Source organism: Taudactylus pleione, unplaced genomic scaffold (assembly GCF_031769625.1).
Source record: "Taudactylus pleione unplaced genomic scaffold, aTauple2 ptg000637l, whole genome shotgun sequence".
In the NCBI taxonomy this organism is placed as follows: Eukaryota; Metazoa; Chordata; class Amphibia; order Anura; family Myobatrachidae; genus Taudactylus; species Taudactylus pleione.
The window spans coordinates 799591-826221 of NW_028285039.1; the positions used below are offsets into that span (position 1 = coordinate 799591).

At 39.0% G+C, this 26631-nt stretch overlaps 1 pseudogene; it reads left to right on the forward strand.

The window, feature by feature from the left end:
* The first annotated feature begins 2370 nt into the window (after positions 1-2370).
* LOC148479097 (uncharacterized) lies at positions 2371-20370 on the forward strand (annotated as a pseudogene).
* The last annotated feature ends 6261 nt before the right edge of the window (positions 20371-26631 follow it).

The following is a 26631-nucleotide window of genomic DNA, read 5'->3' on the forward strand; positions in this document are numbered from 1 at the left end:
TAGAAGAGAATACCTGGAATCTGATTGGTTGCTATGGGAAACATAACTTCTTAATAGAACTCCCATCTTAGTAAATTTACCCCTTAGACTCAGATGTAGGCGGAGAGGAAAATTAAAGGAAAAATCAAAAGTTTTATTGAGTCCTTAAAGGGTTTTTAATTTATCTTTGAAAAGTTTATCAAATTATGAAATGAGGGTGTTATCTAAGGGACTGAATTTTGCCCAACTTCAAAACCTAATTTCTTTGAGTTGTTTGTGGAATTGAATAGATATATAAGGGGACTATGTAGAAAGAGATATTTTGAGACAAAAAGGTTGTCAAAGAAGGGAATTGATGGGAGTCCCATCATGTTGGATCAAGATGATATGGTAGGAGTTGACATGTTGAATAGTTTGTTGGCTGAGAATGGAAATTTGGAGAGTAATGCCCATAGTGAAGAAATACGTATTTTTAATATTGAGAAGTCTCTTCCAAAGATTTTTAAAAAGAAGCCTCAGTTTTTTCTGGTTTAGCACAAGAGTAGCGCAATAGATACTTTTTATTATACCACCTTGGAGAATGTTTGTCATTTGTGTGATAATAATATAAATCCATGTCTGCATAATGTAAATAATAGATAAAGAAAGGCTATGAAAAAACTGTCAGAGGATGTGTCCCTCATGATTAAAGCGACAGACAACCACCTATGTATTAGAAGCCAAGAGACATTTATTAAATATCCAAATTTCCAAAACACTCACTGTAGTTCCTACTAAAATCTATCAGAAGGAATGCATAATTTTTTCTAGATGATGCACTTGTGGTGGGTATTTAGACGCAAGATGAGTTTGACTTCCAGTACCCCCTCCACCCAATCACTGCTATTTATAATAACTTATCCAAAATACAAAAAACACTTCACAATCCACCAGTGCATCCCATCATTTTGGGTATATTGAGTCTCACATCAAATTTTTCATTTTATGTTGATTTTTTTTGCAATCACACACTGCATCCCTAAGGTCCCATATCCGGGATTATTAGTCATATTGAGGGCTTTAAGTGGAAATCAAGCTATTGATTTGATCCTTTTGATGTACTGTACAAGCATTATATGCCAATATTTCCCCATCAACAAGGGGTTGAGACTGTTGAGTGGTTTTTATCTCAGGAGGTTGGGATCTCAGAGATGCAGCATAAATTTATTTTGGCATCTATCACTTTTATGTTTACACATAATTTTTTTTGTTTGATCACACTTATTAATTACAGGTTGTCGGTACAGAGATGGGTAGTTGCTTTGCACCAAGTTTTGTGAATTTGTATATGGGCCATTTTCAACAACTATATATATGGGATGGTCCTTATGGTGCAAATCTTGTACTATACTGTCGCTACATCGATGACCTGTTCTTTATTTGGGAAGGGGATTATGAATCTATCACTTTGTTTGTTGAATATTTAAATATTAACACTTTTTGTTTATCTTGCATGTGCACACATCACCCTAGACACATTCATTTTTTAGATGTTACAGTGGAGGTGATACAGGAGGTCATCTGTGTTTCCTCTTATAGAAAACAAGTAGATTACAGAAACAGGGGATTCTCCCTCCAGCACATTGCATCAATATCAGCAAAAAATACTTGAATCCTACATAATAATAGAAATTCAGAGGTAATAGTTACATACATTTGAAAATATAAGAATAAGAGCCGGGCCAACATCAAGGCTCCTCTATACCGGCATCCCTAACATAATGGGGTTCATGTCTGAGGCGCAGGGAAACCCAAAAGAATCTAACCAAGGATCATCCCCAGGGCATCACACAAAAAAGGGAAAAAAGGTGATAGTGAAGTGTAAAGTATAGATGTGTAAAGATAAATCAATAAGTGTTAATATAATGAACAAGAGAAAAAAATACATAAATAATAGACAAACAAATATAAAAGTGATGAAAAAATATCTATGTGAATTAAGTGGTGATGCCCTGAAAAAGGCCCAGCCAGAGCAACTCCGGGAGCCCCACGCCCAAATGCTCACCCCAAAATAATTGTTGCTAATAATTACAAATTAATGTACTGCATGATAACAGCACATTTATAAGCCGAGAGCTGACTCACCTAGGAGGTACCCCAGAAACCTCCAAATGGCACTATACGGCCCAGCACATCCTCCCAATGCTGGCTCCCTTCATGCCTCACAGAACTGCAAACAAAAAGTATGGTGGTCGCTCGCATCAGCTTAATGACATTGCACAGGTGCTTGTAAAGGTGCAGGGTTTACAATGAACTACGGAAAAAAGGGATATAATTCAAGATTTTAGGGATAAAGGGTACCCACAAGTTATTTTGGATGATGCTCTAATATATACTTGTTGTCTCAATAGGATGGAGATTCTAGGAGAGACCAAGAAAATTGCTGATATACAGAATGATTGTAAAGATGAAACTTATGGTGCTGAGACAGATGCAGACAGAATTGAGTATGTGGGAAAAAATAGGAAGTATGTAGGTAGGAAACAGAGGATGGGAGATACAAATTTTGGTTTGGCATTCACATCCAAGTACAATGTGGCAGCGAATACAATTATTAACATTATGAACAAGAATTACATTTCTTGCGTACTGACCTGGTGCTGATTAATTGTTTAGATGTAAAGCCTACAGTTGTTTTAAAAAAAAGCCAGACATTTTATGAACATACTGGCACCCAGCTTCTTCAATCATTCAAGTTTAAAATATCCCCTTACCTAAACTAAGATCACTGGTGAAAGGATACATGGGTTTTAAATGTGGTGGTAATAGATGCAGTATGTGCACCCATGTAGCTAATAGAACCCATTCAGTCACGGCATCTGACTCAAAGAAGGAATATGAGATAGTATTGTTAATTAATTGTAGCTCCAGATATGTTATATATCTACTAGTCTGTTCATGTCCCATGTATTATGTGGGACATACGATTAGGAGTTTAAAGGAGAGGTTTATGGAACATAGGAGAAATGTTCTAAATAAATGTCTCAATCATAGTGTCACTAGACATATTTTGGAATGTCATGGAGGGGACCCAGCAGGTCTGTGTGTGATTGGATTAGAAATTATTTCTGTGACGAACAGAGGGGGTGATAGATTTAGACAACTATGTCGGCAGGAGGCTTGGATATTGAAATTACAGTCCTTGAAGCCGCAAGGGTTAAATTAAATGATTGACTTTGAATTCATATGGGTATACCTTGCTGGCCCATATATGTGTATATATTTCTGCTTAGCTAATATTTGATTTATTATATGATTTGTGATATGATTTTTTTAAAGTTAATGAATGTAGGTTCCCCTATCCATCTCTTCTTGCTTTGCCTGTTTATTCACACATGTGCATCCTTCTATTTAAGATGTACATAACATCTAGGTGTGTATATGTTCTTATTTAAGGATATAGATTTCTGTTAAATTGCAATCTATTATATGAATGTTTAAAGTTAATGAGTGTAGACTCTCTTATACATCTCTTCTTGCTTTGCCTGTTTATTCACACATATGCATATTTTCCTTTAAGATGTGCTTAACACCTAGATGTGTATATACTTCTGCTTTGGTGTACCTGTATATATGTTTGTTATATGTATATTATATGACTGTTTAAAGTTAATGAATGTGGGTTCTCCTATCCACCTTTTCTTGTTTTGCCTGTTTATTTATGTATACGTATCTTTCCCTTTAAGATGTGAACAATGCAGTACCTAGGCCCTTTCCCTTGCATAATTTGCTAGGGTTTACCTATACCTGTTGAAGTATATTGAGACCTTTAATTGAAGTAGGTTATAACTATATGAAGATTTGGTAACTTGCCATAATTTAGGAATAGATATATTGAAATAATACATCTAAGTGATTATGATACAGTTAACTGATTATTATTATTTTTTAGATTCACTGTGACATGTCAAGTTTGTTTTTCTTACATATGTATGATTTTGTTTTATGTGTTGATTGAAATAAGTGAATAATACTGTGTTAAATTAGATCAGCTAAAAATTAATTTTGGGCTATATATTGGGGCTCTGACAAACCAGCAAGTACTGCTCAATTTGCATGAAAACACATTGAGGATACAAAGGGTGGTTTGCTCCTGACCTTTAATTGCGTATGTACTTGTTGTGCATTGGCTCATTTGGAGAATACTGCATTGCTATTAGTGAGTATGGATCATCAAGGCTCCAGCAGTACATCCCCACAGTGGATTGAATATATGCACACTGATACCTGGCCTCTGAGAAGTTTTGGCTGCAGTGTACACAACTGATACTGTAAGTATGGACATCGGCAGGGAGTCTGAGGTTCTAGCTGCTAATATATCGCACTCACAATTATATGCTTCTATAAACTGGCTATTGACTTTACCACTATTGGATTCTCAGTGAGTCATGTGAACATTTGTGGATACAAGTGCTGCCAGTAAACTTCTTTATGGACTATGTGGATTAACCATGCGTGGGCTATAGTGAATTACATTGAGGCCATATGGGACAGTGATCCATTGTGGAATTAAGAGCCATACAATTTAAAATATTGATCACAAGCTGTTTTATTTAATTTTTATAATTTATTTTACGCATAATGTATTATTATTATTATTATTATTATTATTATTATTATTATTATTATATATTTTTTATTTTTTGGTGATTTATGTGTTTTGTCAACTTTTTAATCCCTATATATATATATATATATATATATATATATATGGATGTCAGCTCGGCACTCCAAATATAGAGTGGTATTGTTGCTGCATGCCCTTGAAATTATATGTTATACAAGACAAGTAGCATCACCCCTTAGGGTGAAACAATACACTGCACTGCAGATTGATCATCAAGAGAATATTTTTACTTCAACATTCAAGTAAAAATGTTCTCTTGATGATCGATCTGCAGTGCTGTGCATTATTTCACCCAAAGGGTGATTTTACTTATATATATATATATATATATATATATATATATATATATATATATATATATATATATTATTGTTTTAATTTTTTTTTTTTTTTTATTTTGTGTTGTTTACTACAAGTGCTGCCCTCTTTGTATACATGTACATATATGCTTGCTGTTTGGGCATTTACTTTGTACAGATGCATACCTTTGATTTTCTCAGTGTGTTGAATAATACTGTGTCCTGTCAGGGTCTGGGGCTGAAGGATGCTGCTGTGTTGTCCATAAAGGGGCTTGGGTTGCAGTATATAAAAGGGGGGGCTTCAGAGGGTGCTGCAACTGCTATGCCACTTGAACTGTCTATCAAGGGGCTGCTGCTGTGTTATACATAAGGGCTGCTGCAGTGTTGTTGTTCTGTCCATCAAGGGGCTAAGGCTGTACTCCATAAAGGGGTACCGTGTTGTACAGGGGGGTGCTCTGTCAATCTGGGGTGCTCTTCTCCAGTGTAAAAAAAAATAAAAAAAGTGTTTTTTTTGTTTGAGTTAGCAGCTTAGCTGAGCTATTATTGTTTGGTGACACTGCCGGCCAGACTGCAGTTTATTGTCCATGTATTTGTGACTCTGCACTGCAGGTGGTCTGTCTGCACTCGGCAGGGGTGCATTGTTGTCCAAAAAGAAGGAGTGCTGTCTGTGTTGTTCATCAAGGGGCTGCTGCCTCATTATGGGGTGCTCTTCCCCAGTGTAAAAATAATAAAATTGAAATAGAATTATCATTCCTCAAACAATAAAAAATAAATATATATTTTTTTCTTTTTGTGTGTGTGTGTGTTAGCAACTTACCTGTAGCTGCACTTTTATTGTTTGGTGACCCTGCAGGCCAGACCATAGTTTATCATCCACATATTGTGACACTATAAGTCGTAGCGCAGTGTATTATTCTTAGTCATAAAAAATATTGTGACAGCACAGTGTTTTACTCATAAAACATCTTGTGACACTGTAAGGGGTAGCGCAGTGTAATATTCAACTTTTCGCTTCTTTCCACAATCGTGAATAAATAGTCGACACATTGACTACAAGTCTACAACAAAGTGCTAAATAACATTCATTATATATAAAACATAATGATGTCACTGTAAATGGCAGTGCAGTGTGTTATTCCTTTCTTAGTCATAAAAATCTTGTGACACTATAAGTGGTAGTGCAGGGTGTTAATCTTTTCTTATTCATATAAAAATATTGTGACACTGTAAGAGGTAGCGCAGTGTGTTCTTTGCTTCATAAAAAATCTTGTGACACTAAGTGGTAGAACAATGTGTTATTATTTTCTTATTCATAAAAAAATCTTGTGACACAGTAGGTCATTGATACCACTGCAAAATATTTAAAATTGATATAAATTGATGTGTGTGCTGTACCCCACTTCATTTGTGTTTGCTGATATGGAGAATGATCATTTGAGAGGAGAGCAGGAACCACATACTAGTGCTGGAGCTGCTGTCAGTATCACCATTCATGATGATACTAGTCCATCTAAATCATCTACTAAAGCCGATGCCCAAGGGCATACAGGACATAATTGAGGGCATCTAAAATCAAAGGCCAATCATTTACAGTGGTAAAGAAAAAACCATCAAAGGGAAAGTTATCTGTAGAAAGACATAAAATTGGCAATATGCCTTTCACCACAAAAAGTGGCAAGGAAAGGCTAAGACCTTGGACTTTATTTATGACTGGTGGTTCTGATTCTTATGATGATGTAAACAAAATGAAAGTGAACATGCTGACATAGAAATCGAGGATGCTTCTGCAGAAGTGCACCAGGTGAGCAGGATATTTGTGTAGCTGACGCTAATAAGGATATTGTTGATGGGGATGTTGTTTGTGTAAATCAAGCACCAGTGGAAGAAACAGTTGTTTCCCATGATAAGGAAAAGCCCATTGTCATGTCTTAGCACAATTTTAAAAAAATCCACTTTTTATGTGTGGAATTATTTCTACCCAAATCTGGACAACAATTGTCAAGCCATCTTTCCTCTTTGTAAAGCCAAAGTAAGTAGAGGAAGGAACATTGACCATCTAGTAATCTCCTCCTTGTTGCATCATCTGCAGCGCATCCATCCAAAAAGCTTTTTCAAAATTCAGAAACTTTGGCTAAAAAAGTACCAACAAGCAGTCCAGGGTCAGCTAGCTTCCTTCTCACTACTAGATTCAAGCACCTGCCATTCTCGCCAACAACACCTTCTTCAACAATATCAATCATTAAGCTATTGGTTTGTTTGGTCCACCAATAAACAAGCTACCAATTGGCAGCTGACATTGCTGGCAATTCTCTCTATGTGCACAAACTGGCATTACAGAGGCAAGATGTTGTCACCATCATTATCCAATTCCTCACCATCATCAGTGTTTACATTATCTTCACACAATATTAATTAAACTCTTTTGGAGTACACACTGGAGGGTGGGCAGCTCAAGTAAAGCAAAGCCAATGTGTGCAAGGGTCTCCAAATTGCATTTTTTTTCCTGCCAGTATTCAAACAGACTGTCTGACATGCCTATTTGGATGCTATAGTTAAAAATGTAAAACAGTCCTCAACCATTGTTTGAATGGTGACCGTATCAGATGGAGTCATGGTAGAGGTATCTTTAATTGTAGGCAATTAATTTAGACCAACCAGATGTCAAAATTTTGTTGTGTTGACTCATCTGCATCACCAGTGGGTCTTTTGGGAAAGTTTATTTTTTTCACGGCAGATGCACTTCCTGTAGAAACTGAAGAAGCCATCGCTGCATTAAGTGTCACTTGAGCTGACAATTTTCTTAGCAAAAGCTCTTTGCATCTCTTCAGATATGTCTCCATTGGGAAGAAAGAAAAAATGTATGACTTGAACCTTGAATCTCTTAAATCTTGCATATGCTATGTTCAGCTTGTCCACATATCTGTGGTTATGTGGACAGTGGGTACAGCAGCATTTTGGAGGCCACTAATTAATTTTTTTATTGTCCCTGTATAGGTTGGGAATTGCTTTTCTACTAAAGTGAAATCTAGATGGGATTTGGAAGCAGGGACACAAGGTACTCATTTCCTCATATAGGAGATCACATTGTCCAGAATATGTCTGTTTGTGTAGGAATGTGACCAATGTCATTATCATACAACAGAGATTCAACCAGACTTGTGCACTGTATCACCTCCAGCCTCATGCCCCTTGTCACTCCAGCCTTCTGCACCCCATCATTCCAGCCTCTTTTCTTTTATCATTTCAGCTTCCTGGTTGTCCAGCCTCCTGCCCCTTGTCACTCTGGCCTCCTGTGTTTCCACATTGGTTCCACCAGACTTATGCCTACTGTGTCAACTCCTGACTATGTCAAAAAATAATGTATTTGTATTTTCTCAAAGTTGATCAAAATAAATTCAACAGCCAGAGTGCAGATAATTTTTGACTCACCCTACTACTTAGTCTTTGTTTTAAATTGAGTAGCCTTTATTGAATTTTTTTTCCCAAAACAGAAAATAATACAGTAACTAAGGGCCTGATTCAGCACGGACCACTATTCTGCTTATACGCACACAATGCAGTTGCTTATATCAGCAGTGATATGTAAATAATTGCATTTGCATTGCAATTGCAGTCTAAAATAATGACGCCCACTTCCCCTTACTCACATCCGAATACTAGGGCAACATAGCGAAACAATCAGTAACATCGAGTAATATCGGAGCCATAAGCATAGTTAAGGCAGGTCAGACCTCACTCAGGAATTTCGAACTTCTGCACATGCTATGAGATGTCTGGCGGCTTTTGGTTTTTCAGCGGCTAATTTATGCAAACCCATGTCTAGTGGAGTCAAGTCTGTCAGCAGAAATAGGTCTGCTCACAGGTAAATATGGAAGTGCACCATTAGCTCATCCTAGAGACAGCTAATACCCCTTTCACATCACAAATGGCTTGTCACACTCAGGATTTGTACACTCATCCATCCCTCATGCGAGCCATCTGAGACACCTTCCAGACTGATAACCCGACCAAGCAATAATGCCTGGTTGATGACGTCACTGCACTCACTGCTCTCCCTATGCAGTGAATGGGACCTGGGTCACCTCGACCTGAGTTACCTATTCACACCGCACTGCGAGCTGGGTTGAACTCATTACCCGAGTTGAAATGCTGGGTCGCTCGTCCCTAGTTATTTCAACTGGGCCCTATCACACTGCACAGTAACCTGAGTTGCTGCTTGTTCATGTGCAATAATGTGGGTTATTTTATGGCAGTGTAAATCAGACAGCTCATTGTGAAGGAAAACCAGGGACATCTCATGTTTTCACATCCACAACACAGTTTACATTTTTTATGCCACCATATGATCCCCTGGAAGTTACACCACAAAGGTGCATTTTAATTCTCCAACCACACATGTTGTGGCCCATTTATCATTGTATATTTGTTTTGTTTTTGGGGGTTAATCACAAATATTAAGTTTCCCCCAGATGTATGACAGAGGGACTGTAGCAGGTATCTCCAATACCTGCTATGATCCCTCCATTTCCACAGGCAGCCGCATCCCCCATAGGTTTATATGGGGTATACGATGCTGCCAAATTTACCAACATCCAGAATGGCTATAGCCGCTGTACCCTATGGGCTACACCACGCATAATTACTCAGTGATGGGTTCCTCTGGAACCCTCCCCGGCAACAGTGGCCATGTATTTATCAGTCAGCACAATGACCATAAATTATAGCCAAACCAGGCTCAAGGAGGAAGCGTAACCTGCAGTGCTTGAAGAGCCAGTTGGTGAGAATGGTGAGGGCACATTACCAGCACACAAACAGCACACTGCATTCACAACAGTCACACCATACTGGACTCCAGGGACTCAGCAGTCTTCACTGCAGCAGTGGCACTCACCACCACATGAGCTGCACTTCCCAAATACTGTAGCTGTTGAGTTGCCGGACTCTCCCTGATTGTGCTGGGAGACACCATTGGACCTGTCCCAGCCAGCCTGCTGGCCATAAGGCCAATGTGGGAGAGTAACACACAGCACAAGGGGAGGGACACATGGGGCTGTGCGCCAATCAGAGTAGTCATTGTCCAGGATGGGAAAGGGGCCGATCAAGTGAGTGACAATGGCTCGATGTCATTGACAGCTGCTGCATTGCATGTCCTAAGCAGCCAGCGTAATGGTAGGATGGCCCAGGCAGCCACCACCAGCACACTGTAAAAGAAGAATGTCTCTTTCAGAGACATCCTTCATGTTTTTTTCTGGACCCAGAGGTGCCCTGCAGTGGCTGGCACTCTAGGCAGCTACCTAAAGCTCCTCTAAAGTTGAGCTAAATGCTCAAAGCTCAATAGAATATTAATCTAATTACATGAGGAACTTCAAATATTTCTCTCCTTTATTATACCCCAACTACCCCACAGATCAGAATGAAATCACACTTTTGCTATCCTAGCTGTATATAGACTAAGCAGAATTCTGTATTAACCAATCAAATACAATATGGAATATCCTTTCCTTGGAATATTTAAGAAACAGCCTATATTGCTGGAACATTGCAGTTCCGCTGTGGCTCCACAAAATGGCATGTTATACATGTCATTTTTTTTAATCTCTTTATTTATAATAATAGTTGGTACAAAATACAGCATAATAATTTCCCAACACATATTGTGTACAAGTAATTACATACAAAGTAATATTTCCAGAAATATAGTGAGAAAATCACTGTTAATAAACAACTATTAATTTTTACATGTTTTACCAAAGAAAGAAAGGAGAAGAAAAAGATAAAGGGTTACAGAGAGAAAGGAAACAAAAGGGTGGGGAAGGTAAGGGAGGGAACCTGTGATACTCTACACCACACAGAGAAGACCAGCTTCATTCCATTATGGGTATTATAAATGTCATTATATTTCAAGGTGTTCATTTTGTTGACATGTTTTTAATTGAAGTTCTTATAAAAGGTAGAGCTGCACTATGCCATGTAATAAAATGAAAAGTACAATTGTGCTACCTAACTTCTACCCTTATCTCATATTTTTTTTAGTCTCTTTATTTATAATAATAGTTGGTACAAAATACAGCATAATAATTTCCCAACACATATTGTGTACAAATAATTACATACAAAGTAATATTTCCAGAAATATAGTGAGAACATCACTGTTAATAAACAACTATTAATTTTTACTTGTTTTACCAAAGAAAGAAAGAGAAGAAAAAGATAAAGGGTTACAGAGAGAAAATAAAAAAAAGGGTGGGGAAGGTAAGGGAGGCAACCTGTAATACTCTACAGTACTCAGAGAAGACCAGCTTCATTCCATTATGGGTATTATAAATGTCATTTTATTTCAAGGTGTTCATTTTGTTGACATGTTTTTAATTGAAATTCTTAAAAGAGTACTATGCCATGTAATAAAATTAAAACTACAATTGTGCTACCTAACTCCTACCCTTATCTCATGTCCTTGCAACCCTAAGCCACCAATCTGTTATGCTACAGTACAGTCAACAAAAGGGTCACTTAGTGTAATGTTAGAATGTATTCTTTATATTTTCAATCATGTGGACTAATTTTTTTATATTAGTGTGTATCCTTCTTACTGGATATTATTTGTAGATTTGAATTTTAATTTAGAAATCTTTTTATCCTTTTTGTAAACTACTTTTAATAATAGATTGCCATCTAGCCATATTTTCCAGAGAACAATTATATTTTTAATCCAACTGGACATCAGATACAGTAGGTGGTTTCAACAACAGACAGGGTGACAAGGACAATATGCTAAGAAATGCACACTGTGGTTTCACTATCAAGTCCATTGAAACACTTGACTACTACTGCTGTTAAAAGGGACTATGTATTACATAAGTGAAGAGACACAAAGCAATATGCAAAAATAAAATAACTATTATAGGATATGAACCCCTGTCTGTCTCACTCTACAGCTGTAAGACATGGTCACTAGTCAATTGAGCCACATGATCTTTTGAGGTTTAGGAAACATTTTGTGATAGTTTTAAGCAATTGTGCTACAAAATGTAATATACTTAAAATAAAGCAATCTTTAGGGATTCACTATCAAGTCCATTGAAACAATTAACTACTACTTTTGTTAAAAAGTACTATGCATTACATAAGTGAAGAGACACAAAGCAATATGAGAAAAAAAAATCTAAAAAAAAAATAGAACCTGTCTCTGTCCCACCATAAATCATCAGCACATGTGCACTTTCAATTGAACCAACTGATCTATTTAGGATTAGAAGATATTTTTTAATAGTTGTAAGCAATTATTCTACAAAATGTAATATGCTTAAAATAAAGCATTATTTAGGGTTTCACTATCAAGTCCATTGAAATACATGACTACTACTTCTGATAAAGGGTATTATGCATTGCATAAGTGAAGAGACACAAAGAACACATCTGTCATAGGAACAGAACCTGTGCCTGTCATATGCTAAAGCTGTAGTATATGAGCTCTATCCCATTGAGCCACAAGATCTTTTCAGAGAAAAATAGAACTTTTGTCATAGTTTTAAGCAATTAAGCTAAGAAATGTAATATACAGTATTTAAAAGAAAACAATTTTTAGTGTTTTAATATCAAGCCCATTGACACGTTTGACTACTACAACTGTTAAAAAGGTACGATGCATTACATAAGTGAAGAGATACAAAAAGCATATCTGTCATAAAAATAGAGCATATTTTCTACTCTAAAGCTGTAGTAGATGAGCTCCAGCCTATTGAGCCACCAGGTCTTCTTAAGGTAAAGAGAAATGTCATAGTTTTAAGCCATTATGCTAAAAAATTTAGTATATTTAAAATAAAACAATCTTTAGGGTTTTACTATCAAGTCCATTGAAACACTTGACTACTATAACAGTTAAATGGTACTATGCATTACATAAGGGATTATACACAAAGCAAGAAATATGAACATGACATGAATTGAACCTGAGAATGTCCCACTCTAAAATCAGATGACATCTACACTAGCTCATTGAGCCATATGATTTTCTTAGGGTGTGAAGTTATTTCTACATAGTTTTTTGTCATTGCATATAGTGTGATATTGTAGTCGCACTGTGCCTGGTCACAGGGTGGCGTATTCTGTCATGGGGTGTCGCTGGGTGGCACGAAGTGACTCATTGAGGTGTAGTGTGGCATATGGAGTGTCTGTCAAGTGTAATACTAGTGTTTGTCCAGCAGATGTCGCTTTTGAAAATCACAGCTATGTATACGTGAGTTCTACAATGAAATACCTGTAGTGTACAGTACGTACTGTAGCACTGCACTGTGCTCTACAGTATGATTTACACTGCAAACCTAATGTTATTACACATACAGGCACTGATCATCATATTCTGCTGTGTGCTCACACAATGCCCGAACGCTTTATAAAGTCATAAGTGCCACCATTACCAATGTAATCTTTTGAAAAATATTTTTGCTGTCTGTGCATTGAAGATGCACGCAGTTAAAATAAATAAAAAAGCCTTGTCATTCATTGACATCACCATGTAAGTCCAGGTGATAAGCACTTGCCTCTATGGATCACGTAGCCTAGTGGTATTGCCAGTGGTTTCCATGTTTTTTTTTCAAGGGTTCGATTCCCGCTGAGGTCACTTATGTGTACACTTTTCAAAAATCTGCAGAATTCTGCAATGTTATTTATTTTACACTTCAATGTACATATTGTATGATTTGCACTGCAAACCTAATGTTACACATACAGTACAGGCACTGAGCGTCATTTTGAGCAGTGCGCTCACACAATGCCGGGAACCCTGATCACTTTATAAAGTCTTCAGCGCCCGCATTAAAAATATGAACTTCCCAAAAATAATGCCTGCACTCTGTTTGTGCTTAGAATATGCATGCAGTTAAAAAAACAAAACAAAACAATGCAGGACCCCCGATTGCTCTATACAGTCCTCAGTGCCAGCTTCAAAAATGTAATTTTCTAAAAAATGTTTTGCTGTCTGTGCATTGAAAATGCACGCTATTAAGATTTAAAAAAAAAATCCTTGCCATTCATTGACATTACCATGTAAGTCCAGGTGATGAGCACTTGTCTTTGTGGTTTATGAAGTCTAGTTGTGTCGCCTATGGTAACCATGCTCTTTTTTTTTTTCCTAAGGGTTCAATTCCCGCTGAGGTCACTTATGTGTATACTTTTGAAAACTCATGCAGAATTCTGCTATTTTTCATTTTACACCTCAATGTACATACTGTCTGACTTACCCTGCATACCTTATTTTACTTATACAGGCACAGTTTGCTCACACAATGCTGAGAAACCTGATTGCTTTATAAAGTCCTCAGCACCCGCATTAAAAATATTAACTTCCAAAAAAATATGCCTGCACTTATCTTTTTGTGCTTAGAAGATGCACGCAAAGACAGTTAAAAGCACTAAGAACAGTTGGAAGACACCTAATCATATTTATCACACACTGTAATACAGTAATGCACACTTAAGGGGCCTGTACAATCTCTACTGCCATACAGTCTAGTGTTCTGTATATTTCTCAGGGTCATGCGTATTGTGCAACTCTGTGAATTGTGCGTCGTGCATGCAGACAAGATGGAGGCTAGACAGTGTGCATTTATAAGCAGTGAGCTGTTCATCATGGTGTGGTGGAGGGATCAAGCGATCACTTCCAATAGGGAGTAGCACTTGGCTTACTGGAAGGCCAGCAGGGAAATCCAGGCCAAATATGGCCAGGTCCAATTGATCCACTCCTTTCAAAGGCGCTGGAGTGATTTGGAGCGGAGGTGTCTGCAGGCACTCTGGGACCGTAAGTACAGTAGAATATTACTGTACAGTACAGCACAAGTATATTAAGTTACTGTAACTAAAGGCACTATACATTATACTGTACAGTACCGTTAGCCAATCAGGGTCTGCTGAAGCAGCATTACTATTTGGCTTAAGGTACTGTAAATTACAATGCCATAGCTAGTGCTCCCATTTCCCAGTGCAGGCCACGCCCCCTCCATGTAATTTCATGTGGAGGGGGGGTGGACTGCACCATGCGCCGGTAGTGGCTGGTTACAGCAAAGTCTGGAGCATCTTTAGGATGGCAACCAATCAGCATGAAATTACCATTACTCATTTTTGTACTATAAAATTATACAATGCAGTTGATTGATTGCCATGGGCAACTTTTCCAATGGCTCACTTTAACACTCTTTTCAGTGCTTAGTACAGTACATCTCTCCCCCTTAATTACTGTACAGTGTGACGTATACTGTATAGGAATATGACAGGCCATGCTCTGCGTACCTGCATATGCGCACATCACTGGTAAATAAGTTCTGTGGGGCATACTGTACTGTACTTGAACTGTGAACATCCCAACTGGGGCTGGAGAGTACCATAACTCTCTCCGCTCTCCCCTAACTCTAACCTACCCACTGCTGGTGCCTACCCCTAAACCCCCTTCTCACACCCTAAACCTCCCGGGGGTGTCTAACCCTAACCTTCCGCCCAATGGTACCTAACACTAATCCCCCTCCCTGTAGCCTAACCCTCCCTGGGGGGTGCCTAACCCTAATCTCCCCCCAGGGGTGCCTAAACCTAACCTCCTGAAGTAGTAAACTTACCCTGGTCTGGACATTCAGGGTTCTACCGTTTGGGATGGCGTAAATCGACATCCGTGATCTCATCCCGCTCATGTGTGTCATAATGTTTCTAAGGGCACTGCTTTCTAACACCCTGTACCTACAGTACTGTAATCCATTACCCATTGTACTGTACTACTGTAGCTGTAGCAATATGCCACATCTACAAATTTGCCCTGAAATTTTCTAATACAGTACCCTATTCCCTCTGATGTGATTAGGTGCAGTGCAGTATTAGGGCACTGATAATGTGTGGCATTACAGTATGTCTATAAGGGCACTAATAATGTGTGGCAATACTGTACAGTACTGTATTTATATAAGGGTACTGATGTGTGGCATAATGTACAGTATTATAATGTGTTACCATTATATTTTTTATTTTAATTTTTCCTAACTAGACTTCTACAGCAGCAAGTGCGGGCAAGGCACTGGGCACATCAGTACAGTACAGTATTGTAGAGTACAGTACAGTACATTGTGAATGTGTGTGTGTTTTGGTGGGGGCATGTGTCTACAGTGTTATGTACTGTATAGTACTGTTACTGTACTGTATGTGTTACATAGAGAATGATTCAGCAAGGAATGCAAGTGAAAAGACACATGCAGTTGGGGGGTTGGTTGTGCGAACGCAGGTGTGTCAGTGAGTTTGAATGCCATTACAACCACTATTGTGCATATGGGTTCGATGGTACTCAATTGAACCAATGTTTTTTCTATATTGCTGCAGTAAGTACAGTATTATTGATGTGAGTAAAGGGAAGGGGGTGGATTTATGTAGGGCTGGGTGTCTGAGTATTGAGCTGTTACAGTAGGAGCTGGTTGGTTGGTGCTTTATCCCCATCCACTTTTTCACTCTCCAAGGCTTGATAAATCTTGATTGGACTCCAGATACTTTGTGTGTGTTTGTGTGTCAAAGGCTCTGCTACTGTGGCCATTTTCTGGGTACTGTAAATGTTAACTACTTTACAGTACATATACAGTATTTGCTGTGACATACTGTACTGTACTGTACTATATATACCTGTACTAAATTTTCTTTTTACTCACTACAGTGTCACTTACCGTACAGTGGGCCTGATTCAGACCCACTCGCAAGCGCATAACGCTCACAAGCGAGTCGATGGCCGGGCAGTGCGCGAGCCCTGGAGCGAGTGAGAAATTCACTTGCTCCGGGACTCGCTACAAATAGGGTGTGAGGTTCTGGGTTTGTTGTGGACCCAGGTGGTGATAGGAGCAGACACAGAAGCAGATTTAATTAAAAAGGTGGAGCTTTTAATAAGTGATTTAGCAGACATGGGAATGGCAAAAGAAAATGTCCAGGTTTAGCACTAAAGTGCACTTGCTAACTGTGGTGGGGTAAGTGGGAGAATGTCCAGATAGTGACAGGCAGGAAATGTCCAGTATGCTTGGTATGGTGAGCTGTAACGAAGTGCAGGCAGAGGTAATGGAGTTCAGCTGGGAGTAGAGTGTGAGGCAAGGTGCAGGGAAACAGCAGGTTCGAGTACTCAGGCAGGTGATAGGTAACTGGAGGGTGCAGGGTGAGTCAGCAGGTTTGGAACAAGCAGGGTAACAGGCAAAATAGCGCTTCAAGGCAGACAGGTAAGGCACAGGTTCTCTCTCAGCTGCAGCTGAGAAACATGTTGCACTGGCAAGGAAGGAAGGCTCGGGACCTTCCTAAATACTCAGTGCCGCACTGTGACTGGTTGGAAAGAGCACATGACCCACCAGGATTGGACAGCTTGAATAACATGACTGGAAGCAAGATGGTGGCGCCCCTACCAGATGGAACGGAAACACCGCCAGGCCTCACCAGGCCTCAGTGACAATGTGCCCGCACAGAACCCAGTGCAGCCAATGTCCCTCACCAAACACCAGCACTGCTGCCAGAGACCCCTTGCAATAATGACCTCACAGGTAATACCTGGTGACCACCATGCCGAGAAACCATGGCCGTGACATGGGGTGACTGTGGATGTTGATCAACAGCTCGCCCCATTTTGCAGGCAGATTGGGGGGGTGGCTTGGCAAATGGAGGTGTTCCCAAAGGAATGCCTGCTGTGTGGGGGCGGCCCTACTGACATCATGAGTGATGTCAGTAGTGAGCCTCCGGCTCTATTAGAGCCGGAATCTCACTGAGGCTTGCGGCAGACAAGACCCTACCACAAGGGTATCATTGCAAGCTCGATGGTCACGATGGTTGGGACCATCACAACCATCACCTGGCTGCTCGGTAAAGCTGTGGGTGGTCAACCACAGCTTAGCAAGCGGCCAGAAGGCCGGTCAAAAAAAAAAAAACTCCCTTCAGACCAGCAAGCGGGTCTGAATCAGGGCCAGTGTTATTTTTCCACAGTACCACAACATGCCCAAGCACCCTGGCAAGGGGAGGAAGAGGTGGCATCTGGCCTCCCAGCAGCCCCCCCAGCCCACGCAGTGGCCCTTCCAGCCTGACTCAGCAAGTGGTAATGATTAGTCCTGTTATGCTACTGTGGACATGGTGCTATTACTGTACTGTGTAGATTATCACCCAGATTTATCAAGCCTTCAAAAGGGAGTGATAAAGTTCTGGGAGATAAAGCACCAGCCACTCATCTCCTGCCATGTCACAGACTGTGTTTGCAAAATGGTAGTTACAGTAGGAGCTTGTTGGTTGGTGCTTTATCTCCATCCACTTTATTACTCTCCAAGGATTTATAAATCTCAGTCAGCCTCCAGGTACTGTGTGTGTTTGTTTGTCAAAGGCTCTGCTATTATGGCTATTTTTTTTTGTGGGCACTGTAAATGTTAGTATTTGCAGGGGGAGGAGGTGGCAGCCAGCCCCCCCAGTGGCCTTCCCAGCCCACCCAGAGGTCTGCCCAGCGGCCCACCCAGCAAGACAAGGCTGGATGATGCCCCATTTTCACCAAGTGGTAATGATTATGTTATGGACACTATGTACTGACTGGTGTACTGTTACTCTACATTTTTAATTTTACATTAAAGTGTATTTTTTCTTTTCAACACAGATCTAAACATTATCATTATAGATGATGGAAGGGCCTATCAGCTCTGTGGGCCACACCACCCCTCCACCAGACAGTAAGTACTATATAACTTATATATGGCATATCCTGCACAGGACACTACAGTGTCATTACTTCTGTACTGTACTGCCTTTTTATCCTGATTCAAACAAAGGAAAATCTTCCCACTGAAACCCTACTCTATGATTGGTGCATGCATTTGTGCATTTTTCATATACACCAATCACAGGGCAGTCACTTTTCTTTTGGGTGAATCAGAATAAAAAGGCAACTTAGATACAACTAGAAAACCATTCTGTGAATCTGTTGCTTCCTGTGCAGACTTGCTGTTTAGATCATCTCAAACCTTTGATAATACTGATTTGTTGTTTGAATACTATATCTGCTGGCTCTACCTGTTCCAGCACTATTCTACAGTTTCTTCACACTCGATCTGTAAGTCTGCTGCCTGCTCTATGCTCCCATAACATCTGTTTTTCTTAGTACTAAAATGCACAAGCAGCATTGCCAATGCTCACTTGAAATTCATACCATCACTAGCTCCATAGGTGCGGGTTGCCTTTAGGCCGCTGGCCCTGGGTGGCGGCCATTATGTTAATATACAACCATTGCCATGCTCAAGTATAGTCTGCTATGAGGCTCCTGCTGTGTTCCCATGAGCACCACCACATAATGTATAAAAGTAGCTTTTAGTTAGTTATTTTGTGTAACACCAATGGATTCCCATTTGTAAGTACAGTAGGGCTCTTCTTCAATGTTTTATAATTTTTTACGATTTGTCCTGCACCTTTTGTAATCTCTACATGTAAAAAAAAATAATAATATTCCCAAATATATTTTCTCTCCATACAGGAGTTTGGGTTGGACAACATACCAGTAACTATCAACAAAAATATAAGCAAGATAATTGCTAACATTAAAAAAGAAAATAAAACTACCAAAGATATCCAGGTATGGCTCTTAGAAAGTGGCATTGTAGTCACTTTACAAACTGTGCACTTTCATGCTTTGGAGAGAACACAGCACAGATAAGTAACTCCTTCCAAATGCACATGGTACATATTGCTTTGTACAGTATACTGTATGTACAGTATACTGTACAAAGCAATACAGTAAACTTTGTTGTAATATTATTATAGAAAAAATTAAAAATGTCATCTTACTGTCATTGTACTGTTCATTAATCCCTATCATACTGTGTTGTAGGAGAGTCAAAGAAAATGTGGATGAACAAACTCGTGCAGACGACGAGCATACTGCTGCACAAATGAAACATAATCTCCATTCCAAGTATGACCTGGATATCTCATGTACCAGCATTAGAAGGATGCATAGGGAACCAGGCTGGAGATTTGGCCCTACAAGGTACAGTACAGTAAAAGATGTATACAGTATAAACCACCAACAAACTGTTCACTACTCCACAGTGAAAAGTCCTTAAGACAGCAATATACTGTAATACTGTGCTGTATATAATCTTGTTTTCTGTTCACAGGATACATCCCATGATAAGAGATGTGAATAAAGAAAAGAGAGTTGAACAGGCATGTCGGTGGTTTGAGAGTGGTGAAACAATTGACAATGTCATTTTTACTGATGAATCATCTGTTGCACTTGAGAGGTTCTCTTTCCGTAAATGTCAACATCTCTCATTAAAGTGACATCCAAAGTATCCATTGAAGGTCAATGGGTGGGGCGCCATCTCACGGTTGTGAGCCAATCCCATTTTAATATTTGAAGTTACTGTAGTGATTTTAAAAAATACTGTACAGTACATATGAAATAATAAAAACAAAAATACAGTCTCTATAGTGTACCATGTGGTACAGTACTTACTGTATTAATGACCAACATTTTCTTATTTCTGTGCTTACACCTGAATATTAAAATAATTATATAAATCATCTGTTTAAAGTCTTGCCTGTTATAGTTGAAAGAAATGGTCAAGCCACTGTATGTAGTACTGTACACAGTATTTGCTATATTGAATTCTACTGTATGCATTAATAAAAATGTTTAAATATGTACTGTGTTGGTCTCCAACAATAATGGCATACTGTATGTATACACATGAACTTGTTTATGGTTGTGTAGCTACAGTACTGTAATTGAAGTACAGTTTATGAACAGTTGTTTTAAAAGTTCTGTATAGTAGAGTATAGTACTGTACACCCTTTTTGATGCTACAGTTATATACAATACTGTTAATTGATTTTGAATTTGTAATAACAAATATTTATTATTGTGTTTGCTTTTCCAATAAATATTCCATTACAATGTACTTTCAGTACTAATTTTCTTGTATTAATTTTGTTCTTCATGGCAGTCATGGTCATTATTGCTTGGTTACCCATGGTCCTTTTCCCAGTCTTGTGCCCTCATGGATAACCATTACAATACTGTAGTTCATATTGGGACAAAAAAATAACTATTTCAGTATAACATTACAGTACATTGCTCTACTGTATATTGTTATATGGTTATTTTTTATTATCCTTTATTTATATGGCACCACAAGTGATCTGCTGCACCTTAAAAACTACATAAACAAATAGGTTGACCAGCAACTAACAGGACAATACAAGACAAGGACATGGATAATACAGTGTTCTGTACATTACTACATTAGTGACCAAAACACTCAGGTAAGAAACAGAGCATAAACAACCAAGTGTTACAGTAGGTGCCCTAGTGGGAAGCAAGAAGTACAGTGCTGTAGATGAAAGTAAAGTAAAGCGAAGCACAAGAGGATATAGGGCTCCACCTGTAAGAACTTACATTCTAAAGGGAAGACAAACAGGGGTATCACAGATGGGCTAGACCTGGTGGAAAGAGAATTTACAGTAGCCTCAGGTTATTATGACAGCTGGAAGGTTTTGATGAAGTACTGTAGTGGGTCTTTAGAGCCCATTTGAAGGATTGTAGAGAGGTGGAGAGTCAGATGGGAAGAAGGAGAGCATTCCATAGGTGAGGATGAGCATGGGCAACATCTTGAAGTGGAAGTAGGAGGAAGTGATCATTTGGCATGAGAGGCAGCATGCATTTGTTGAACAATGAGGGAACACAGGAGAGTGAAGGGAGATAGGGTCAGAAATGTACTGTAAATTGGAGAAGAATGGATGAGCAAATGTGAGAACCTTGAGGTGGGCTCTGAAAGGAAAGAAGAGTCAATGGAGGGCTTGCAGGAGGGGAGGCAGATGTAGGGCATTTGGAGAGGATAATGAGCTGAGCACCAGCATTGAGGACAGACTTGAGAGGAGTGAGATGAGAGTTTGGAATGCCAGATAGGAGGGTACAGTAGTCCAATCTGGAGATGACCAGTGTGTGTACAGTATGAGGGATTTAGTGGCATCCTGTATGAGAAAGGGTCTTATCTTGGAAATATTTTTAAGATGGAAACAACAGGATTGTGAGAGGTTCTGTACTGTATATGTGCTTTGAAGGAGAGGGAGGAGTCCAGGATAACTTCAAGACAGCACACTTTAGGGCTTGAGGAGATACAGTAGTTGTGCCATCAATTGATAAAGACATATTGGGAAGTATGTTAGAGGGTGAGAATATGATCAGCTCAGTCTTAGACATATTAATCATAGTCTTAAACTTATTAAGTTTAAGAAATCACTGGGACAACCAGGAAGACATAGAGGGGGAGAGGTCAGGGGAGGAGAAGTAAAGTAGATCTGAGTATCATCAGCATATACTGTAGATGATAATGGAGGTCAAAAGAGCTGATGAGTTCACCTACAGAGGACATATAGAGGGAATATAGGAGAAGTTTAAGAACAGAATCTTGGGGAACACCTACTATAAGAGGCTGTGGTGGGGAAGAGGAGTCATGGGAGAAGATAGAGAAGGATACGTCAAAAAGGTACTGTAGGAGGACAGCCAGGAGAGGGCAATTTCATGTAGACCAAGGAAGTGAGGATTTGCAGCAGGAGAGGGTGGTCCACACTGTTAAAAGCAGCAGAGAGGTCAAAGAGAATTAGCAGAGAGCAGTGGCCCTTTGATTTGGCAGCAAGCAGGTCATTGGGGGTCATTGATGACTTTTCTGAGGGCAGTTTCAGTGGAGTAAAAAAAATGGAACCAGACTTAAAAGGATCAAACAGAGAGCAGAAGGAAAGAAAGGAGGCATGGTGTTTGTAGGCAACATGCTCAACAAGCTTGGAGGAAAAGGGAGGAGTGAGATGGGATGGTAGTTAGAGAGAGTGTTATGATCAAGGAGAGGTTTTTGAAGAATGGGGAGACAAGTGCATTTTTAAATGCAGAAGAGACAAAAACAGATGATAGGGAGAGATGGTGGAGGTTGGCAAGATGAGAACAGGCACAAGGAGAGAGGTTGCAGAGGAAACATGAATGGATAGGGTCAAGGTGGGTGGTGGAAGAGGTGGAGGACCAGATGAGGGTCATGACTTCCTCTCCTGATACAGGGAAGAAGGTTGTCATAGTTGGCAAAATGGATTGGGAGGGATAATCCAGGAAAGGAGGAGGTGGAGACCTGGGGGACTGGTGGGATCTGATGTACAGTATAGAATCAATTTTAGATGTACAGTAGGTACAGTAGCAAAGTCAAGGGCAGAATGTGAGAAGGGATGGACAGAGGAGGGAGTTGAAGGTGGTGAAGAGACGCTGGGGATTTGAGGACTGGGAGGAGATGAGGTTCTTGAAATATGACTGGTTAGAGAGGGAAAGGGCAGCACTGTAGGATGAGAGTATACATTATAAAAGGAGAAAATCTGCCTTAGTGCGTGTTCTTATCCACTGTTGCTTAGCAGTTCATGAACATTTTTGCAGGTACAGTACAGTATTTGGTGCATTTGGCATACCATGGTTTAGGTGTGGATCTGCAAGGGTGAGTAGTGAGTAATGGAGGCATTGTATAAGGAAGCAGCTTGTTCAGAGCAGGAGAGAGAGAGGATAAGGGAGAGAAGTGAGTCAAGAGTGAGAAGTGAGTCAAGCAAGGAAGAAAAATAAAATGTGCCAATAGCCTCAGTGTTATGCCTAGTAATGGTGGCATGGGGTCTGAGAGGGAGAATGGGGAAGTGGAGTAATCAGAAATATCACAACAGTAAGTGAAGACTAGATCAAGCAAATTCCCACCAACATGGGAGGGTGAGGAGGTTTATTGGGAGAGATCAAATGAAGATGTAAGGGAAAGGAGTTTGGAGGTAGAGGATTCTGTTGGTATATCAATTGGAGTATTGAAGTCACCTAGGATAATGAAGGGAAGGCCTGAGGAGAGAAAGTGATGGAGCCAAGAGGCATAATTGTCAAGGAAATTGGAGGTAGGGCCAGGTGGACAGTAAATGACAGCTACTGCATAGTTCTCGCAGGTGTACTGGTTGGAAGAGGCGTATACTGTAGCATGAACTACAAATGTAGAAAATGTAAGGGTTGGTTAAGAGGGTACAAGTTGGTAGGAGTAACCTGGGAAGAGAAGGGAAATGCAAGTTGTTGGAGATGGAAAGGTCATGGGTGGGAACCAGTTTATAACAGACAGATCTCGCAATAATCTGTCATTAATCAGTTCCAAATGTGATAATAAAAATAATAAGAGATCTGCCTGAAAAATGTGAGTGATAAATTTTAAGAGGCTCAAAAAACAGATCCATAGTAATCAATAAGCGTTAATTGACTAATAACAATTATTAGGCAAATTTGGCACTGATTATTGACACATATTATTTTTTATTTCACAACACCTCTCAAATATTCTAATCTTTAATATAATAACAAATAATATTTATTATAATCAGAATTTTTGGCACTGATTATTGACACATTATTTTAAGATCTCACTATATATCACAGATATCATAATATTTTAATCTTCAATTTAATAACAAATAACTCATATGCTCTAACATAAAGTCAAATAGGAAAATATAAATGCTCTGATAATCTGATCCTTTTTCTGACAATTAATAAATGAAGTATTTTCTTTTTAATCTATTTATTAAATTATTAATAATAACTTCCAATTATTATACTAATTTTAATCTCAATTAAAAAATATGACTTAACGTAAAACAAGTGCTACTTAAACATAACATCATAATTATATCTATATTATTAGAAGGATTTAGGAATACACTATTAGTATAGGTATAGTTTTAACACAAAATAGATGAGAACAGCATTCCCTAACAACTATGAAATTCCAATGATCTTTATCTTTGCTAAAACAAACAGTCTAACAAATGAAAAAAACAGATCCAGACACACCCCCTTGAATGACACAGATAAGGGTATTTAAACCGGATCTGATGTAACAATTGGCTTACCTGATGAAGCCAAAGGGTGAAATGCGCATTGGGAGTTAATGCCATGTGTGTGTAATAACCAACTAGATAACCTTATGTGTGAATATTTTGTCAAATGCCTGAAAAGAATATAGCCGCTACACCTGAGCGGCAATCTAACAAAGCACTAATACCAGCATTGATTTATTAGACAGTGTCCCATGGGAGGCCGGTAAAATTATCCAACTGTCCGGCGTGAACATACCCGCGATACCCATTGCAGTATATCTACAGTATGTACAATATAGCTGCAAATACATCAGCGGCAATCCTACGGGACACCTGATATTATCACTGGATCACTAGACAGTGTGTCTCCCTGGAGGTCCATAGAATCATCCCTAATAGACCAATAATAAAATATCCCTGACACAAGCTACACACTCTCCATGTCAATTTATCATAGAATGGTGTTAACATAGTGGGACTGATTTCTAACATAGGGGAATCCATTTAATGCATATATTTAGTATTACTAACACAAATGGATTGAATGCATCCTATGAATTACCTATATGTGTATAAAGGCATACCATCTACAGTCACTGGGCAGCAATAAGCCCACAAACAAGTGTAAATACCAAAGATATATATCCCTTTGAGGAATTGTATAAATGCACCTCCAGTTATACCCTCTGAGATACTAGTATCCTCAACAGGCATCAAGCTTGCATTTACATCAGTGTGATAATATTATACTGATCAGATAAAATCAGATAAAATAGATAACACACTGATCCAACCTGCTGCTTTACAGACAACAAACTAATAGGGGAATTCAATATGGAGCGAAAACTCAGTTTTTAGCGTTAATATCGCACCTATGACATCATTATCGCAGGTTTTAGTTTTACACTGTATTCAATTTCAAAGACTTTTTGCAGGTTCGAAAAGTCTTTGAAAAAAAATGGGGATAACTTTTCACCACTGAATAGGTGGTGAAAAAAAGTGCAGAATTGGGGTTTAGTGGTGCAGGCATTAAAAAAATAGCCTGCACCCCTGGGAATGACATTTTAAAAATAACTGTGTCAAAAAAAAAAATAGGGACACCCCAAAAAATTAATTAAAAAATTGGGGTGAAAAAAAAAATGGAAAAAAAAGTGTTTAAAAATAGGGAAATATGTTCAGGGCTATTCTGCAAGTATGCGGCAGGTGTATTCTAGAATAGGCTATTAGCGGCAGGTGCATAGTTGCAGAATTTTTAAAAACTTACTTTAGGGACATAAAAATATGCTAGTACCCATTTTCATGTACCCCGAATTTGATGGGACCACTTAAAAAACGAAAAAAATAACCTAAGTGCTCTTCTGCAACACTTCTTCAATGTCGGGAAAAACACCTGCTGCGGCTATTTAAATCCTGACTTTCATTTGCAGGCTAAAACGGGGGTACCCATAGTGATCCCCCATGTTTTTACAACTTTAGGGGGCTCCTACAATTTTTTCAAGGAAAATTTTGTTTTTATCCCACTTCGCACCTTCCCGTTTTCGTAGATTTTATATTGAATACGGGGATAAAGAGAGCGCGCGCCCGATACTTTATCCCAGAAAAATCTCCGATATGAAACGTAAACTTCGACAGCGAAGTTTACGTTTCATATTGAATACCCCTCTAAGTATCCATATTTCGCTCCAAAAATGGACACAAATAACACTGTTTGAACTAACTAAATACTGGTGTATAATAATAAATGCACCATAGGTTTTTCTCTTTGGAACATATATGACCAATAAAAGGCATAAT